Source organism: Silene latifolia, chromosome X (assembly GCF_048544455.1).
Source record: "Silene latifolia isolate original U9 population chromosome X, ASM4854445v1, whole genome shotgun sequence".
Taxonomy (NCBI): domain Eukaryota; kingdom Viridiplantae; phylum Streptophyta; class Magnoliopsida; order Caryophyllales; family Caryophyllaceae; genus Silene; species Silene latifolia.
The window spans coordinates 88,901,768-88,921,285 of NC_133537.1; the positions used below are offsets into that span (position 1 = coordinate 88,901,768).

At 38.5% G+C, this 19,518-nt stretch overlaps 1 non-coding gene across 1 annotated transcript; it reads left to right on the forward strand.

Annotated features, from left to right (window-relative positions):
• Positions 1-11,798: 11,798 nt before the first annotated feature.
• LOC141625060 (small nucleolar RNA R71) lies at positions 11,799-11,905 on the forward strand. The gene has a single exon (XR_012534859.1). It is a non-coding gene; the product is annotated as a small nucleolar RNA R71 (small nucleolar RNA).
• The last annotated feature ends 7,613 nt before the right edge of the window (positions 11,906-19,518 follow it).

Below are 19,518 nucleotides of genomic sequence, written 5' to 3' on the forward strand. Positions count from 1 at the left end.
ATGAATTCTAATCTATATGCAACTAACTACATGAATCATGTGAGATAAATTACAATGCAAACTATACTAAATGCATATAAACAAATTAATGGTTATTGAGGAACTCCATTAAACCAAAGATTATTAATTAACAATTTCATGGAAAATCATCACTAGCACTCAAAGCACGTAGAAGTCGGTCAAATTCTTGGGAGTGAGAAATAAATAGGCATGGATAACAACACAAGATTATACAATGAAATAGCGCCCAAGTAAAAGACCGAACAAGCATGTCAAGAACATTATGACAAAAATCATAAGAGAAATGATGGATGGAAGGAACATGAAATGGGTAGTTGGTTGGCAATTCACTCAACTCATCCTCCAAATAGCCAAAATCACCATATTCAATGCAAGTACTCTCATTATCATCCAAGGTGATTTCAAGAGTGTCTATTTGGGGTTCCCAAATGTCCTCATCATATTCCTCATCCCAACAAGGTTCATTATCAAAGGGGTTGTCGTAACAAGGCTCACCAAGTTCAACACAATTGTCTCCCTCAAATATGTCATCCTCAAAGGGTGAGTTTTCTCTCAAGCTCTCGTCCATATCATTCTCACTTTGCCCTTTAACATCAAATTCCATGGAGGTTGATTCCATTGAAGCACAAGAAGAGTAGGATGACGGCATCCAAGCATTACTTTCATAATCAAGAATGTACTCCTCCTCATCATCACTCTCCTCATCTAGCACTCCATCTTCCCAAAGTGGGGTAGTTTTGTGGACAAAGTGGGTTGACTCAAGGTTATAGGAAGGTTTCTCATCCTCACAAATCTCATTTTCATCATAGTTTTCCTCAATGAATTTTTGAAATGTGGCTTTTATCACTTCCATACCTTCCTTGGCATTCTCAAAGATGTCATGTATAGTTTGCTTAAGACAATGGGTGGTCATGAACTCAACAAATTCCCAAAATTCCTCACAACTCATCTCACATATCCTACCACCACTCAAGTGAAATGCCAAGTTGCGGGTTTCAAGGTTCATGCCATCATAAACAACACAACATGCTTCATAATTTGAAAGAGTAAAACCATGATGCCAAGCATGAGTCATATAATCTTCAAATCTTGCAACATATTTATCAAATGATTCATTTTCATATTGCCAAAAAGTGAATGTAGACATGTTGAGCATGTGAAAAAGAACAAGTATAAGAAATAAATTCCCAAGGAACCAAAATTCCTCAAGAAGAAGCACAACTAAAACTAGACAAAAGAACAATTCAAATAAACAACACCGTCCCCGGCAACGACGCCATTTTGATGGGGTGATGTCGTCGCTCATCCAATCAAACACATTTATAAAACTCAACATACAACTAGCTAGTGGTAAGTCGAGGTCGATCCATGGGACGGTGGTTACTCAAATTATTCAATCTAATTATGGTTATGCTTGGGGTTGTCACAATTATAATGGGTTGATGATTCTAAGCTAATAAAGGCAATAAACAAGCAACAAAAGGAAAGATGTAAACAATTGATTAAAAAGCACTAGGGTGTCATGGGATTATAGGGGAATCATGGGATATGATCATACAAACATGTTCTCAAATTATAAGCAAGCAATTATTGTTGTGATGGATTGAGTTGGGTTATATCTTACAATCCTAGGAAAGTTTGGGTCCCGGAGCCGAATCGATTAGATTGTACAACACCTACAAGTCGACTTAATCTTCCCTACTCAACAACATGCATGGTCTAATGAGACTCGAGTTGGGTTATGTCTTACAAGTCTCATTGAAAAGATAGGAGATGATAGTAAATGTAAGGATTCATAGGCTTAGCATTTCATCAAACATAACATGTGCATGAGTTAAGATCAAAACAAGCAAGCAAATAAAACATGAAAGCATATTAATTTAAGCATGAATCATTCCCCATGTTGGTTTCCCCTAATCACCCATTAACCCTAGCTAAGAGACTACTCACTCATCATCATATTGAACATGCTAGCAAGGTTGTCAATCATACTAACATAGTGAAACATGATGAACAAATAAAAGTAATTAGCAATAATTAAAAAGGGATTAAGAGATTATACCTACTAATGATTCCAATAACAAAGCAAGAATAATAGAAGTACTTGATGTTTGATTGAGAGGTTGTCAATCTCCCAATAATAACCCAAATAATCTTCAATTACCCAAAATAAAGGATGAACAAGAGAGAGATTAAGGAAATAAAACTTGTATTAGAAACTTGATTAATTGTTGATTACAATACTAAAGAGAGATTTGATTGATATTAACTACTCTAATTATTGATAAGAAGAACATGCTCCTATAATTAGACTAATGGGGTATTTATAGTGAAATTTAGGGAGGATGCATTAGGGTTAACTAAGGGCTAAACTAGTAATTACACTTTTTAAGTTGAGCAAGGAGAAGCCGGTATTTTTGGAGAGAAGGGCTTCTCTTTTCGTAGCTTGAAGAATCTGGGCGTCCAAGGGTGAAGACGGGCTGATTGTAGTTCTCGTAGCAAGGAAAAAGTCTCCTGTCCAGGAATACGCCCGTCCCGAGCAAAATATGGACGTCCTGAGCCTCAACCCGAGCGGGTTTAAAATGACCCGAGCGGGTTCACCAGTATCCTGCTCCAGATAGAGTTGACTCGCGCGGGTTGAGCTGCTATTCCCTTTCTTTTTGCTTTTAAGCCTAAGATTCCTCCATATACTCTTTATTTATTCTTCCTTGGTCACCATTCTTGCTTCCTCTTCATACTTAGTCCATCAAATATCGTCAATAAGCTTCCAAATATGCACGAAAGACGGGAATTTCCGCCTTATTATCTTCTTTCCTACAAAACATGTAAAATGCACTAGGAAAGCAAATAGGAAGGATTTGACGGATAAAATGGTCATGAAATGTTATAAAAGTATGCAAAATAGGCTCAATTAGGGGACTAAATGTGCGCAAATAATGTTCACATCAATAACGTATCGTGAAATGATCTAACGTAAGAACTTAATGTTGATTGTTGCATTATTCAAATACATTTATTTTAATTAATAGGATCAATTGATGAAAATACCCTTTAATGTTACACTATTAAAACTTAACACCTTACAAAAAAATTTTTAAAACTTAATACCTTAATGTGCACTTCATTCACATTTTAGTACCTTAAGTGGATGGTTCGTCGGTTTTTTTACTCGTCGTCAAAAGTCACCTTGACCAAAACAATATTTATAACTTCACAAACTACTCTACACTTATTAAAGAGGTAAGTAAATGTCGGATCCCAAGGGACGGGTATTGATGTAGGATTTTCAATTGCAATTCGTTGTGTCTAAGGGTGTCACAATTTGGGTTTAGATAGGAGATCAACTAAACTAATCAACAATGTAAATAAAGTAATGAAAATAAGCAAGATGATTAAAATGAGATGTAAACAATTGATTAAAAGCACTAGGGTGTTATGGGTTCATAGGGGATTCACGGGATTTGATCATACAAACATGTTATCTACTAGATGCAAGCACTTATTGTTGTGATGGGATCGAGTTAGTGTATATCTTACAATCCCTAAGAAGGTTTGGGTCCCGGAGCCTAATCGATTAGATTGTACAATACCTACAAGTCGACTTAATCCTTCCTATCCAACTATATGCATGGTCTAATGAGACTCGAGTTGGTTTATGTCTTACAAGTCTCATTGAAAAGGTAAGTGATAGGTAAAAAATGCAAGGATTCATAGGCTCGCATTTCATCAAACATAACATGTGCATAAGTTGGAATCACAACAAGCAAGCAATTTAATTATGAAAACATATTAGATTAAGCATGAATTAATCCCCATGTTGGTTTCCCTTAATTCCCCATTAACCCTAGTTAAGGAAACTACTCACTCATTATCAAGTTTAACATGCTAAGAAGGTTGTCAATCATACTAGCAAGGCAAAACATGATGAACAAATAAAAATGATTAACAATAATTAAAGAGGATTAAGAGAGAATTATACCTATGAAGATGATTCCAAATAATAAAGCAAAGAATAATAGAAGTACTTGATGATTGATGGAAGGTTGTCAATCCTCCAAATAAACCCAAATAATCTTCTAATTACCCAAAATAAATGATGAACAATAGAGAAATTAAGGAACGATTAAGGAATGGGATTTGTATTAGTACTAGATTAAAAGTTTATTACAAGATTAAGACAAGATTAAGATAGGATTAATATTGTATTGAGATGACATGATAATCTAGGTAGTACAAAGGGGTACTTATACTAAAGATTAGGTACAAAGATTAGGGTTACTAAGGGCTTAAATGACTATTAAGGCCCTTAAGAAAAGTTGAGGAATTGCTCCTCTCCAAGGAGATGCGCATCTCCGTTTTGCTAGTCCCACGAAGATATGCTCGTCCTGAGCGTCTTGGAAGGTGGCATGGTGGAGTTTGTCAGGAGATCCGAGCGGATCATGGGAGAGACGCTCGGATTGCTTGGCTTCAAGACGGGCGTCTTGACATCGGGACACTCGGATTGCTAGGCAGGGAGACGCTCGGATAGGCTGCAATCCGCTCGGATTGTGAGACAGGCACTTCTCTTTTCTTCTTTCCTCAACAATCCGCTGGGATCTTGTTGAGGATGCAAGGATCCTTTTATCATTGCCCAATCTACTTTATTATCTACATAGGCCTTCTAGTATCGTCTTCCCTTTGATGCTTGGTCATTGAATGCGATCAAATTAGCTCCATTTCGCAACGAAAATGCAAGGTTTGCACTCCTCTACTACCAAGGAAACAAAACCTCAAAGAATATGCAAAATGGGAAACTAAAGATAGTAAATGACCCAATTATGCACTATAAAGCATAGGAACGAGGCTAATTCGGGGACTAAATGTGCTCAAATATGAGTCACATCAAATATCCTCAAACCGAACCATTGCTCATCCCGAGTAAAGAGGTGTTAAAGACTAGGACCCTTATTCAAACTAACTTACTAATATAGCCGATGTGAGACAATTAGCGGGTCTCACTCTGCCCCTTCAACTCACAACAAGACAACCATGAGGTAGGATGCCTTCTTGCAAGGCAAGGTGGGGCTTGCCAAAATGGTGATACATCTAAGCATTAAAGCACATAAAACAAGTAATGGATGCACCTACAAAAATAAATAGCCACTTTCCTCATCTAAGTGGCGGAAATTATCTATAAGGGAAACAATCTAAGGGTACACACTCCATTATAGATATAATTTATTCGAGTTACTAAGCCTAGGAGGATACTAATAAATCACCTCCAAGTTGTGTCAAACTAGGGTACCTTTGTCCTCAATTGTTAAATGCTTTCTTCTAGAGTAGACTCCCTATGGTGCTAGAAACACTGGAGGATCGCGGAATTCTCCTTCTTGCCTAGACAAGAAGAAGGGTCGTCCCCTCTCTACCATGCACAAAAGTGGATTCGATGGATAAAGGGATCATTTGTATTTGAGTTTCATATGGGAGTTTGCTTTTTGTTGTTGTTTTTCCCCCCAATTTGTGGCATTTGACATTTTGACAACATTTTCTTTTGCCATTTCTTTTGATGTTTGGCATTCCAACACTTGACAATTTCAACTTTTTCTAACATTTCTTCTGAACATTTTCAAAGTCACCCCATTTGTAGTGAGGGTGATTATATTTGAAGCATAGGAGTTTTCATTTTTGTTACTCCTCTTTTCTATTGATGCAATTGCAAACTTTCTTGACTTTTCATTTCGATACTTGAACTCAAATTTTGAACAATTTTTATGCCCATTCCCTTTGATGACAAAATGTGGTAGAACATGGATGATGGTTGCATGGTTTCAAGGGTCACCTTGGAATAAACAGTAGCCAAGGAGTTATCACACCACAAGGTACTCTGACTAGGCCTTAATCCATTGGTCAAAGGATACTAGCATGACACATCCTAGGGTGTTTTACAAGCATTGTAATGAGCAAAGTCTCAAGAAGAAAAAGTATCTACAAGGGCCTTATATACACTTGTCAAGCTTCCTAAATAGATGTTTTCACAAAAAATTTCCTAAATGCAATTATATGCCAGGATGCAACCAACATTTATACATCCTAATGCATATGCTTCTACCAACTAGTATGCTAAATAATCTAAATGCAATCCTACAATCACATTGTTTATACCGCATCAGTCAAAATAAAGCCACATAGTCATTCACATAAAGAGGAAAAAGAAGATTGGAAAGATCATACCATGCGGTTTTCAATATCCTCATGTCTCGGATGTGGCGTAGTCAATCAATGTGAAAAAGGATGAACAAACACAATATATACAAGACTAAACTATAAAGGAAATGAACATGTTTTTGGGTTTTTCAATTTTTCAGATTTTTATGGTTTTTATGAAATAAAAAGACATGTTTTTGTATTTTTCAAAAAAAAATTCCAATTTTTATCATTTTTTGTTTTTAAAAGTCATGTTAGAATTTCCCATCCCTACACTAGTATGGCCATTGTCCTCAATGGCCAATACGATAGGAAATTATGCAAGCTATATGAAATGCATGATTCCTAAACTAAATGCGAACTATATGGCATATAAAAAAGTGATGCAACTACACTATATTATATGATGCATGAGTTTTTGTTTGGTTGGAGAGCATAATTTAAATTAACTCCCAATGCATATGTATAAACTTCCCCAAACCAAAATAGACATTATTGCTAATGTCAAAAATTGGGGCAGTTCATGCATATAGGATGCTATGCATGAAACTACAATTGTCATTTTGGATTTTAAATGTGGGAACAATAAAAGAAACAACTCAATGGGACCGAGGTGTGAGTCCTCTAAATATTGCTAGGACTCAAAATCATGATCAAGATAAAAATTATATGAAAAACAAGAGAAATAAACAAAGCCTAAAGAAGGTGTAGGAGACTCACAAAGTATTGTGGCATCCTCCCAAGAGCTTGCTAATCCTCAATCATCGCCCATGGCGACATCACTCCCATCTCCATCATCATCACCAACTTCTTCACTAGAAGCTTCATCAACCTCCATAGATCCGGAGTCTTCAACACTATCACTTGAACTCTCTTCTTCTTCCTCACTACCCTCTTCTTCTTCACCTTATTCATTCTCTTCATTTACTTCACCTTCTTTTCCACCACTCTCAACAACAACCTCCTCTTCACCCAAGCTAGAACCCCTAGAAGCACTAGGAAAGAAGACTTCCCTATCCGCCCAAGTAGGCAAAGGACAAGATAGGTCAAGAAGTCCTTGCCTAGCTAGATGTAAGAGAGGCAGATATTGTGCTCTATATGCATCGACTCGATCCTCATGGGCTTGCTTGTGCATTTCTTGCATCAAAAGAGTCAAGTAGTCATTCCCCGCCTTAACATTTTTGGGTTGAAACTCATGGTAGGTAAATGGGTAGGGTGGAGTGATAATAGAGGAGGAGGGCTCGGCAATGTCCTCCCTTTTGGTGTTGTATAATGTACTCGGTTTCATCGGAGAGTGGGAGAAGCTAGTATGGCCTATGGACATTGAGTGGGCAAATTTTGTTCGGTAAAGTGAAGGACTTGGCATCTTTTGTTAACCACTCGAATTTGTTGTCAAGTGTATCATTCTTGACCCTATGGAATTTGTGAACCATAGTGGCTAAATCAATTATGTGGCCTCCCTTAACCGGTTTATAAGCACCATCTTTGTTGAAGTCCCGGTTGAAGTATTTTGCCAACCAAGTTATCAATCCCCCATTAACAATGAAGGCCATACCTTCCTTGTCATAATCGATATTAAGCCACCTCTCAATTAAAAGTTGAAGAATATTGTACTTTGTGGTGAACTTTCTATCAACATTTAAGGTCGACTCGAGATAGATAAAATCAAGCTAGGTGAAGTGGTTTGTTCCCTTTGTAGAAATCAAAGTGTGCCCAACAACCTTGTGCCACACCCTTATGCCCGGATGATGGACATAAAAGGCACGACAATCATGGTAAGAAGTAAAATTTCTTCCGGTAATAGCCTTCTATAAAGGAGTGGGATCATATTTTGTTACGGGTTTCTTCACATAGGTCGAGTCATTGCTAAGGCCAAAAACTTTACCAAACTCGCCAAAGGACATTTTCCTATCAACATTCTCAAGGCGGAATTCAATGTTCTTTCGAGTCTCCACCTTCGTAACTTTCAATGAACTTAAAAAATCCAAGGTGAGGGATGAGTAGGTCAACTCTTGCATATTAAACAAAGTAAGCAATCCCATGGACTCGAAGAAATTCTTGGTTTGTTCAAAGACACCCAATTTGGTTAAGGTCTCTTGGCATATAAACTTGGTGGGTAAAATAGATTTCTTAGCAAGAGATACAAATTTCTTCCTATGAGCATCGAATGTGAAAATTACCTCCAGATAATCATGTAGTTGCTCAACAACCGGAGTAGAAGTAGTAGTTTCCACCATAGGAGTCTCTTGAATATCCTTCCTTGCACTTTGAACCACCAAAGCCAAAGCTTTGGAAGCTTGAAGAGCTTGTTGCCTTTTTGAGAGATTCTTCTTTGGAGGTGCCTTGTTTCCACCTTTTGTCCTAGCCATCTTCTCCTTGTATGTAGTAACACCCAAAGATTTTCTTGAATTCCTCAAGTTTCAATAAGACCAAATAGATTTAGGAAATTCGAATTTTGCCTTGTAACTTAGAAAATCGATTCAAACTTTGAGGATTTTGGTGTTTTAATTGCTTGTTGTTGACAAAGGAGTGATTTGTTTGAGTTTTGAGAGAGTTTGGAATTAATTTGGGTGAATTTAGTTGGGAAAATTGATTTTTATGGATGGAGGGATTGAGGGTTTTGGAGATGTGTTCGTGTTTAGAATGAGTAAAATGAATTGGGAAAAGGGGGGTTTTAATCTCGTTACTTTTGAATTCAGCAGGGGAGACGAGCGTCTTTGAGTCGGGACGCTCAGATTCTCTGTCAGCTTATTTCAGAAAAGAGAGCCCGTGCTGAGACGAGCGTCTTCATCAGGAGACGAGAGTCTTTCAGAAGGGAGACGAGCGGATTTTTTGTCAGGGAGAAATCCCAAATTTTAATAGCAGTAGGACGAGCGGATCCTCAGTGAGATGAGCGTCTTGGCTGAGACGAGCGGATTCTATATGGAGATGCTCGGATCTTTAGTCAAACAAAAATTTACCTCTCCAGCTCTCTCAGGACGAGCGTCTTCTTCACATGACACTCGGATTTTCTTCCAGGACAAGCGGATCGCTGTCGGGCCACTCGGATTGTCCCTGTTCCTTACGGATTCAGTTCCACCCGTGGGTATTTCATAACCCGAGTCATTTACTCTTTATTCCTTTGGTCTTCATTGTGGGGGCACTATGAAGGCTTGGATAGCCTACGCAATCGTTATCCCCACACTATGTCAAAACACTACACATCAATAAACATATAAGTCCCTCCCTCACTTTCTCTCAAAATGAAAATCTTGATTAAAGCATAAAAATACAAATCCAAAATTGACAAAAATGCAATATAATAAGTAAAATGCAAGTTAAGAGGTTAGAATATTTACAAATGGTGGTTTAGGGAGGACTCCACCAAACTCTCATCCATGTATGAGATGTCAAGGGGGCATAGCCAAGGTGTTGTTGATGTTGCTCAACACCTTGAAAAAGTAGTCAAAGGCTCGTTCATTGTTGTAATAAAGATCTTCAATGGACCTTTGCACATGTTGTTCTTCATTGTGGTGACTTGAATCAAGTTGGTTACCAAAGCCTTGGTCCATGGTCATAGCATTACCAATATAAGGATTGACTAACCCTTCAAATTCATCATCCCAAAGACCATATACTTCATTAGCTTGCTTTCCAATAGTATCATGAGTTGATGGAAATAACTCCTCTTTCTTCTTGTCATTATGGCCAATGAGGCCTTCCTCTTCTCTTGTTATTTATGGTGGTGAGCAATTCAAGCTCTCATTCTTGTTGAAACATTCTTGCTCTTTGGATGGAGCATCTTGGAGATTACCCATTTTCTTCTCCCACATGGGTGGTGATTCTTTACCCATAGCTTGTTCCTTGCATTGAGATGCCAACCTCTTCCTATCACTTTCTCGGCTATAATGATCAATCATGAAGCATGGCTCATGTAGTCGGGGAGCTCTCATTGTCTTGACAAGGTTAAAAGTGATTGTTTCATCTCCCACTTCAAGTGTGAGCTCTCCATGTTTCACGTCAATCATTGCTCCCGCGGTGTGTAAGAAAGGTCTTCCTAAAATGATAGGAATGTTGGAGTCTTCCTCCATGTCAACAATAACAAAGTCCACCGGGATGAAGAACTTGCCAATTCTTACCGGCACATCCTCCCATACCCCTAAAGGTGTCTTTGTTGATCGATCCGCCATTTGGAGTGTGATATTAGTGCACTTGAGCTCTCCCATTCCTAACCTTTTGCACACCGAATATGGTATGACACTCACACTTGCCCCAAGGTCACATAGAGCTTTGTTGATTGTAGTGTCGCCAATGGTGCATGGAATAAAGAAACTTCCCGGATCCTTTAGTTTTGGAGGTGAACTTCCTTGTAGGATGGCACTACTCACCTTAGTGAAAGCAATAGTCTCAAGCTTCCGGATGGATTTCTTCTTTGTAAGAATATCTTTCATATATTTCTCATAGGACGGAACGTGATTGATCAATTCCGTAAATGGAATTGAGACTTCCAATTTTTCACAATCTCCATAAACTTCCCAAGTTGTTCATCAAACTTAGGCTTATCTTGACGACTTGGAAATGGAAGTCGAATCACAACAGGCTCTTTCTCCTTAGCCTTCTCTTCATTCTCCTTTGAAACTTCTTGAATGGTGGTGGGTTCTTATTCTTTCTTAGAGTCTTCAACTCTTTCCTTGTCACTAGCATTCACAACATCTTCATCAACGGGCCTCTTCGGCCCTTTATACCTTGTACCACTCCTCAAATGGATGGCACTCACCGATTCATGTCTTGGGGGATTACATTGAGGTGGTAATTGCCCCTTTTGTCTTTGTGAACTAGAGGATGCTAATTGAGACATTTGGGTTTCCAACATCTTCGTATGAGCTAGTATGTTGTTGATGGTGATGTCTTTTGCTTTACTATCCTTTTGCATTTGAGTGAAAAATTTTTGTTGGTTCTTTTGAATTTGGAGGACCGCTTTTTGAACATCAAAACCTTGGTCATTTGTTTGATTGTATGGAGTTTGATTTTGATAACTTTGGTTTTGATTGTAAAAGGGTCTTTGAGCTTGGTTTCTCATTAGAGGTGGGGTGTATGTTTGTTGAGGGTTTTGAACATTTTGACTTTTGTATGAAAGATTGGGGTGGAATTTGTTGTTTTCATTGTAATAGTTGGAATAAGGGGTGCCACTTTTGTATGCTTGGAAAGTATTCACTTGTTCACTTGTACTTTGGTCATGTCCTAAAGTTCCACAACTCTCACATACTCCACTTGGAATTGATGATGATGCTGCCATAGCATTAACATGTTGCTTGGGTGATTTGGAGGCCTCTTCAAGTTTAGCCATAGCCTTCTCAAACTTCAAATTAATGGTGTAGATGTGAGCACTAAGTTGAGCACCCAATTGGGTAATAGAGTCAACCTCATGCTTTCCTCCTTTATTAGCCTTCCGAGGTCTACTATATTGTGAGTTATGGACTGCCATTTCTTCAATCTTGTTCCATGTTTGATTGTCATCAACTTCGGTAAACATACAATTTGACCCCATATTGAGAATGTTTCGGGAGTCTTCTTATAGACCATTTCAAAATTGTTGTACAAGGAACCAGTCGCTAAGTCCATGGTGTAGACAAGATCAACAAGTATCCTTGAATCTCTCCCATGCTTCATACAAAGATTCCTCATCCCTTTGTTTGAACCCGGTGATTTGGGCTCTCAACATGTTAGTCTTCTCCGGAGGATAGAATTTCTTGTAGAAAGAAAGTGCCAATTTCTTCCAAGAGTCAATACCAAGAGTAGCCTTATCTAGGCTCTTCAACCATTATTTCGCGGAACCAATCAAATAAAAAGGAAATAAGACCCATCGAATTTTGTCTTGAGTAACTCCGGTTTGAGAAATCACATCACAATAGTCACAAAAAATCTCCATATGAGAATGAGGGTCTTCACAAGGCATCCTCCCAAATTGACTTCTCTCAACTAGTTGTATAAATGCGGATTTTGCAATGAAATTACCGGTTACATGTTGTGGGGTAGGAGTACCATTTGGTAGGTTCTTCTCGGTTGGTACGGAATGTGATGAAAATTTAGGGATTGTGGGTTGATTTTGTGGTTGGTTTTGTGTTGGGTTATCCTCTCCTTCTCTTACAAAAGGGTTGATGAACTCAATATTATTTGGTTGAATGTCCACAATCTCACCAATACCTCTCAAAGTATTTCTAGCAAGTCTTCTATTGTTGGTCAAAGTTCTTTCAATTTCAAGATCAATGGGTAACACGTTACCTTGTAATCACCTAGACATGCAAAATATCAAACAACTCGAAAACAATTAGAACAAACCTTGAGGAGTTTAAGTTCCCCAAGGTAAAGAAAGACACAACTAAAAACAATTTAAAGAAAATCAAATCAAGTTAACACCGTCCCCGGCAACGGCGCCATTTTTGGTTCGCCGGTTTTGTTACTCGTCGTCAAAAGTCACCTTGACCAAAACAATATTTATAACTTCACAAACTACTCTACTCTTAGTAAAGAGGTAATAAGTAAAGGTCGGATCCTAAGGGACGGGTATTATGAAAGATCATAGATCCATATTAGACTCTCTAATAAAAATTAAATTATCTCATAATTTATCATTTAGGTGATCTATGTAACATGCATGCTAATATAAAAGCATAAAAAATGAAAGTTCAAGGAATAATAATTTCCTTACATTGATTTTGTAGTAAAATGGGCACAAACTAGTTCACCTTACTAGTTTGTTCTTGAGCTTATACCAAATGGATGATCCTCCTTACTAATCTTCAAAGAGAAGATCTCCTTCAAGATGCACCCAAGAACTTACCCAAAATTAATAACAAGTATTTAACCAGAACTTATTATTATTATACCCTTGATATTATTTGTAATATTACTAACAAGTCTTAGTAATAAAATTTATTTACTAACAATCTTAGTAAAGATGTGTAATTATTTTTAGAGAGATGAATGATTTATGTTCACATGCAAAACATACAAAATGATGTAGTGTAGAAATGAACAAAGGATGGAGTATAAGGAACGGAAAAGTGGCGGGTGGGATGGAGTATGGTAGTGGACAAATTGTGTTATATTATTTAATCTTACATCACATGCAAAATCTTATATAAGATAACTTATGGTAGTATATAAGGTAAGGTGAAATGATTATGTTACTAATCATCCACTACTCTATTTTACACGGTCCACTTGCCCATTTACGGGTCCATGTTGGTTCTTATATTTGTCCCACAAATACGTGTAATTTTATTTTAAACATCGTTTCATGTTTAAATACTTCCATAATTAATTCGTCCAAATCACTACGTAAATATACGTGTACCACTACACATATTACTTAGGTACTAATATTAATCACATTAATCAATTAGTACAATTTTAGTGAATTAAAAATTAATTAACTAAAACCCGTCTCCCAAAATTTATTATTCAATTATCACATAATTAAATAATAACTGTCGTTCCTCGAGTTCGCAACTCGAATTCTCTCTTAAGGTAATTGACTAACCTTTTAGTCTACAAATCAAGCGACTAAATAAATTGTATCTCATACAATTAATTAGTTGTCTATTGGGGTTCGTTCCTATAGGTGTGACCGAAAGGGGTCAGTTGATCACCGCCGTCTCACGACAATAACGTCAAACTCTAGTCAGCCAACCGTTATCGATGTACGTTAATTAACTGACGAGGATCAAATAATTAAATATCTGATGATATTCCATTAATGAGATTTATTATGTAAACGCACTATTGTGGAGGACACTAACTCCAACAATCTCCCACTTGTCCGACACAAGGTGTGCGCTACCACTTCTCTTGTCCGTTTTAATCTCCCACTCAATGCAAGGTGTCTTTCAGGCCGCACTTGCACACGAACATATCGCGAGTGGTTTTCTCGATCGGGAGTGTGACTACCTTATCGGAAAAATCTCTCACAGATTACTTCCGAGTGTGGCCACGCATTTGTAGTCATTAACTCCTCGAGTGGCCTTGAGATATAGTTACCCAACGTGGGTGGACAATTCCTGTATGCCCTATCTATCCTATTGCACAATACAGCTCACCATGACCTAGTAAATGCCCTTTTGGCCTCCTTTCACGGCACGACCTAGGACAAAAACCAAAGTCACTCGAAAACTGCACTTGCTCAGATAATAGTTTTCAGTCAAAAGAATCGACTCATTAGAACATCTTAGAGATCCCCGCCACGACCAGGCGTCTATAATAGAACTTAGGGAGTCTCTAAATGGTCACTGTCCGGGAAAGTCTCACACACTCTGCCTATGTAATCGACCAGTCATCACGTATGACCTTATGGTGTTGAACAACCATCAATCGACTTACAATCTAGTCACCCCGAGACGTCACCTCATTAAGTGACTAGGGACAAAATACAATGTTCATCTTATTCACTTGAATAGTGTTCAACATTGTCTCCACAACTTATTCAGATAAACAAGGTATTAAAAATTTAGTCACACTAAATAAAAGATTTATAAAAGAATGAATGCGAAAACAATGAATGTGATTATCATATATATAATAAAAGATACACTATCCAATTATTACATATCCATAATCTAAAGAAAATCTGGTACTCGTCTCAATCCCATAGTGACGACATGACCATCATGCTTAGCCTTTGATAAAGGCTTGGTTAAAGGATCAGCAATATTATCATCTGTCCCAACCTTACAAATGTCAATTTCCTTCCTTTCCACATAATCTCTAATTACATGGTATTTTCTTTCAATGTGTCTAGATTTGTTACTAGACTTAGGCTCTTTGGCTTAAAAAAAAGCTCAACTGTTATCACAATATAGAGTGATAGGATCTTTGGCGGAATGGACTACTCCTAGTCCCTGCATGAATTGCCTAATCCAAACAGCTTCCTTCGCAGCCTCAGACGCTGCAAGGTACTCAGCCTCTGTTGTAGAATCCGCAGTAACGCTTTGCTTGAAGCTCTTCCAGCAAAAAGATCCTCCATTTAGCATAAACACATAGCTGAATTAGGATTTCATGTCATCCCGATCGGTTTGGAAACTTGCGTCCGTGTAACCTCTTACACGCAACTCAGTTTCTCCTCCAAACACTAAGAACGAATCCTTAGTCCTTCTCAAGTACTTAAGGATGTTCTTTACGGCTATCCAGTGAATCTCACCGGGCTTGGCTTGATAACGACTTGTCCTGCTCAAGGCATACGCAACGTCGGGACGAGTGCGAATCATAGCATACATGATAGACCCAACAGCGGAAGCATAAGGGATGGTCTTCATGTGTTCAATTTCCTTAGGGGTGGAGGGAGATTGTGACTTGCTCAAAGTAATCCCTTGGCCCATAGGTAGAAATCCTCTATTGGAGTCTTTCATATTGAACCGGTCAAGAAATTTGTCAATATAAGCTTCTTGACTCAATGCTAGTATCCTCTTGGACCTATCCCTATAGATCCGGATACCCAAGATTCTGTGTGCCTCTCCCAAGTCCTTCATTTGGAAGTGTTTCCCTAGCCACTCCTTAACGGAAGTGAGTGATGGAACATCATTCCCAATGAGCAATATGCCATCCATATATAGGACAAGGAATGCGACCTTACTTCCACTAAACTTCATATATAAACACGGTTCTTCCACACTTCTAGTGAAACCGTATTGTTTAATAACATGATCAAAGCGATGATTCCAACTCCTAGATGCTTGCTTAAGACCATAGATGGACTTTTTGAGCTTACACACCTTCTTAGGGTTAGATGTATCCACAAAACCTTTAGGTTGTATCATGTACACCTCTTCTTCTAGAATCCCATTCAAGAAGGTGGTTTCGACATCCATTTGCCAAATCTCATAATCATGAAATGCGGCAACCGCTAAGATTATCCTAATGGACCGAAGCATAGCGACAGGAGCAAAGGTTTCATCATAGTGTAAACCATGAACTTGGGTGAAACCTTTTGCCACCAATCTAGCTTTGTAAACATCCACATGTTTATCCACGTCGAGCTTAATTTTATATATCCATTTACACTGAAGAGGTCGCACTCCCTTAGGTAAATCCACCAAGTCCCATACTTGGTTCTCGTACATGGAATCCATTTCGGACCGCATGGCTTCTAGCCAAAGCGAGGAGTCGGGACTAGACATGGCCGATTTGTAGGTAGTGGGTTCATCACTTTCAAAAAGTAACAAAACACCATCCTCTTCGATGTTACCAAGGTAGCGATTAGGTGGATTAGAAATCCTACTTGACTTTCTGGGAACAATTACCGTTTCAGAGGAAGAGGGAATGTTATCCTCCACGTTCTCCTCTACCTCATTCTCGGTTTGTGGCTCTCGAACTTCTTCAAGTTCAAACTTTCTCCCACTCTGTCTCCTAGAAATAAACTCCTTTTCTAGGAAGACAGCATCACGAGCCACAAACACTTTGTTCTCGTGTTTATTGTAGAAGTAATAGCCACGTGTTTCCCTTGGATATCCTACAAAAAGACATTTGTCAGACCTGGGTGCAAGCTTATTGTCAGACTTGATCTTAACGTACGCTTCGTAACCCCAAATACGCATGAATGACAACTGAGGGACTTTCCCTATCCATATCTCATATGGAGTCTTATCGGCCGCTTTAGTCGGGCTTCGATTTAGTGAAAATACTGCAGACAAGAGGGAAAAACCCCAAAATGAACTAGGAAGCTCAGTTAGACTCATCATGGACCGAACCATATCTAGTAAAGTTCGGTTTCTCCTTTCGGCCACACCATTTAATTGCGGTGTGCCAGGAGGAGTCCATTGTGATACTATACCACAATCTTTTAGGTGTGAATCAAATTCAATATTTAAATACTTACCACCACGGTCGGACCGTAGGGTCTTTATCTTTTTATCCAATTGGTTCTCTACTTCATTTTGGAACTCTTTGAACTTGTCAAAGGCTTCACTCTTGTTCTTCATTAAATAGACATACCCATATCTACTTAAGACATCAGTAAAAGTAATGAAGTAGTGAAAACCTCCTGTAGCGGTGATGGTTAATGGTCCACACACATCCGTATGTATGAGAGCCAAAACCTCACTAGCTCGTGTCCCTTTTCCCGCAAAAGGTGCACGAGTCATCTTGCCTAGAAGGCAAGACTCGCATGTACCATAAGATTCGAAACCAAATGGTTTGAGCACTTTTGATGAAGCAAGTCTCTTAATGCGTCTTTCGTTTATGTGGCCTAAACGACAATGCCAAAGGTAGGATTCGTTTGGATCACTCGTTTTGAGATTTTTAGTTTCCACATGATAAACGTCATTAACATCATTTAAAACATAAATTCCTCCAATTGAAATGGCCTTGCCATAAACCACATCATTAAAAGAAAAAGTACAACACTTGTCCTTAATCATAAAACAAAAGCCTTCCGCGTCTAACGCGGAAATGGAGATGATGTTCTTAGTTAAAGTTGGTACAAAATAACACTTATTTAAATACAGCTCTAAACCACTAGCTAAAGTGAGCACATAGGTCCCCACGTAAACGGCGGCTACTCTAGCTCCATTGCCCATGCGGAGATCCACATCACCTTTTGCTAGTGCTTGCACGTCCCTTAAACCCTACAAATGATTACAAAGGTGAGAGCCACATCCGGTATCAAGTACCCAAGTGGAAGTACAAGCATAATTAACGTCTATCACATAGAGAGAGGAAATCATACTAATGGGCGTCACACGCCCTTTCTTGAGATACTCCAAGTATTTGGGACAACTCCTCCTATAATGCCCCTTCCCATTACAATGGAAACATTCGGCCTTGGAGAACTTGACACTTTTTGCCTTGGGATTGCCATTCTCAACGGCTTTCCCATTTCCCTTGTCATTTTTCTTTGACGATTTCTTGAATTGGGACTTTTCCTTCCCTTTTCCTTTCTTGACTCCAAGGGACATGTTCTTTAACTTCATGGTTAAAACATCTCCTTTTTCACTCCCACTAGCTTCCATATCCCTCTCCGCTTGGGTGAGGAGTGCATGAATTTCATGGTAACTCTTATCCATGACATTCATGTTGTAGTTTACCTTAAAGTGGGCAAACTTGGTGGGGAGTGAGTGGAGGATACGATCCACCACAAGAGTCTTAGGAATCTTACACCCTAGACGCTCTAGGATGTTAACATATTCGACCATTTTGAGTACATGGGGACCAACCTTTTGGCCCCTATCAAGCTTAGCTTCAAAGAAGCGTGCCGCCGCATTGTATTGACGGACTTTAGGTGTTTGTGAAAACATAGTGATCATACGAGTGAATATCTCGTACGCATTTAAAGAAATGCATGATAGCTTGAGCTTTGGAAACATCGACCATATCAACACATTCTTGATATAATTCGACATCCTCACATGGTCATCATAGGCGGTCCGCACCACCGATGAAGCCCTTGCACCGGGCTCGATAGGAGGAGCATCGGTCAAGTAAGTGAGCACATTGTCGGACAACGCGACACTTTTGATGTTGGATTCCTATTCAAGAAAGTTACTACCGTCATATTTTAAGATACATTTGTCCATTACGGACCTTAGCCATGAATATTTGCCTAGTGAAGTAGTCGATGGAGTTGATGAAGTTGCCATTGCGAATTAAAATGCTACAACAAAAAGGAAAAATTAACATTCATTGTTTTAAAAATTACTTGTAAAAACATGTTTAGCAAGTTTTAGCATTTATATAATGATCTCCCACTAAATTATATAAATGATTCCAAGATCCAAATATTAAACAAAATGAGCATCGCTTGGGCGAAACATCCCATAATTTTGTAAATTCGGTAAGTCACGTTGACTAATTCTACCTCTAGAACTCTTGGTCGACGAATTTCCTTAAATCCATCTACTAGCCCCGGAACACAAGACCGTCTTATATCCCTTTGAGTCCAACCAATTTTAGCGTGTGATAACCGTTTACCACCCTACTTACCCAAGGTAAAAAGAGAACACCCCGCTTGGGCGAGCGTGGCTCTAATGAACAAGAGATTCATAGGTGTTACTAATTGGTAAGGCTAATCTCAATTTTAGTTATGTGAGAGATCTTGTCAATTTAGTCATAAATTCCTTATAAGTGAATTAATTCGGTGAATGTAAATGACGTGAATTGACAACCGCGAAAAATAAAATGCATGTGAATGGCGATTTTGGCATGCGCGAAAATAAAACAAGCAAACATGTAAGCATATGAATAAATCCTAGTATGGCCTCCTAGTTAATAAAAACTAGTCTATTACATTTCGGAAACCAACTCCTTGGTCCCTTGCCTCTTCATTCCAAAAGTGGCTCTTCCTTG